This window comes from Pteronotus mesoamericanus, unplaced genomic scaffold, assembly GCF_021234165.1.
Source record: "Pteronotus mesoamericanus isolate MK-2021 breed Mesoamerican mustached bat unplaced genomic scaffold, CSHL_Meso_final contig_78, whole genome shotgun sequence".
Lineage (NCBI taxonomy): Eukaryota > Metazoa > Chordata > Mammalia > Chiroptera > Mormoopidae > Pteronotus > Pteronotus mesoamericanus.
In genome coordinates, this window is record NW_026555258.1 from 21,732,921 (window position 1) to 21,734,992 (window position 2,072).

Genomic DNA, 2,072 nt, shown 5'->3' on the forward strand with positions numbered 1-2,072 from the left:
GATAGGTGCCGTGAACCGGGCACCAAGCCCACAACTCAGGCTTATGCCCTGACCAGTGACCTCTCGCTTTGCAGGATGATGCCTAACCAGCTGAGCCACACCAGCCAGGGCTTAACCAACTGGACAGGTACATTTCACTGGTGCTAATTACACTCACATTACTGTGCAGCGGTCACCACCATCCATCTCCAGAACGTTTATCTTCTTGTACTGAAACTCCATAACATTCATTAAACAGTAATTCTCCATGTGCCTTTCCAGCCCTTCATAACCACTGTTCTCCTTTCTGCCTCTAAGGATTTAACTTCTCTAGGTACTTCATATATGTGGAATCACACACTCTTTGTCTTTTTGTGTCTGGTTTATTTCACTAGGCATAATGTCCACAAGTTTATCCATGTTGTATCATGTGTCAGAATTTCCTTCCTTTTAAAGGCTAATATTCCATTGTATTTTGTTTTCATTTCATCCACGGATGGATATTTAAGTTAAGATTTTATTTATTTAATTTTAGACAGAGGGGAAAAGAGGGAGAAAGAGAAGGAGAGAAACATCAGTTCATTGCCTCCTACACGCGCCCCAACTGAGGACCGAACCTCTAACATAGGTAAGTGCCCTGGCTGAGAATTGAACCAGTAACCCTTCAGCTTGCAGAACAATGCCCAACCACCTGAGCTACACCAGTTAGGCAGGTTGGACCACCTTTGAGCTACCATAAATAACGCTGCTTGAACTTGGGTGTACAAATATCTAAGACCCTGATTTCAGTTCTTTTGGACATATACCCAGAAGTGGAATTGTTCAATCATGCGGTAGTTTTATGTTTCATGTTTTGAGGAAACACCATACTGTTGTCCATGGTGGCAGCACCACTTTACATTCCCACGAACAGGGCACACGGGTTGCAATTTCTCAATTCTTGCCAACACATTATTTTCTGTTTGTTTTTTTTTTCAATTAGCAATAACCATGCCTCGGATAAACCACATTGGCTACAATACTGCCACCACACAAAGCTGGGTTCTTGTGGGTTTTTGGGGGTTTTTTTCGGGGGGGATAGTGGCCCTCCCATTGGGTGTGAGGCCATATCGCACTGTGGTTTTGAAGCATTAAGTCTTGCCAATTTGACTACTCAATGTACCTCTTACATGGTCCAGGTCCTCCATCAAGTAGGTGCTAATGTGGAATTAGACATGGAGGGGTTTTATTAGGAGAAGGACCTGTGAGAGAAAACCAGGAGGAAGCAGTGGAAGGCTGGGGGAGCTCTTGAGGTGGGAGAGGGAGTAGAGTTGTCTGTGGAGTTATCTCAAGAAGCAGAGCAAGGCTGGATGCAAGTCTGACCCCAAGCGAAGGAGACAAGGAAAGAAGCTGGGGTAGAAGCATCCTAGGTTGTCACGCAGTCAAAGGAAGGTTCATCAAGGTTGTTGGGGAGTCCTTGAACCAATGTCACCTCTCAGAGGCATCCAGTAGCGCCCAAGGAGCAGGGCTGGGAACAGCCCATACGAAGTGTGGCCAGTACAAACACAACGATGGATTTCAGACCAGCTCTGGGTTAATTACAGTCAATGGCTGTCTCTGTAGTTGGAAGTCTAAGTTAAATGAGGTCATACTGGAGTAGGGTGGGCCCCTAATCCAATAGGACTGACGTCCTTATAAAAAAGGGGAAGTTGGGCACAGATGTGCTACAGGGAGAATGCCATGTAAAGACGAAGGCGGAGATGGGTGATGCTTCCACAAGCCAAGGAATGTCAAAGACTGCGAGCAAACCACTAGAAGCTGGGTGAGAAGCATGAAGAGATTTTCCCTCAGAGCCGGCAGGAGGAACCAACCCTGCCGCCACTTTGATCTTGGACTTCAAGTCTTCAAAACTATGAGGCAATCAGTTTCTGTCGGTTAAGCCGCCTAGCTGGTGGTATTTTGTATGGCAGCTCCAGCAAACTAATTTAGGAGAAGAGGAAACCAGGTTATCATGATAATCATATTGAGTATTTACTATTTAAGAAGCATCTACCCCAGTGTGTGATTAAAGAAAATCATGTTACTAGAAAAAAAAAATAGTTGCTTATCAGGAG

At 45.1% G+C, this 2,072-nt stretch overlaps 1 pseudogene; it reads right to left on the minus strand.

The window, feature by feature from the left end:
- Nucleotides 1-906: 906 nt before the first annotated feature.
- LOC129079711 (uncharacterized) lies at nt 907-1,018 on the minus strand (annotated as a pseudogene).
- Between the last annotated feature and the right edge of the window lie 1,054 nt (nt 1,019-2,072).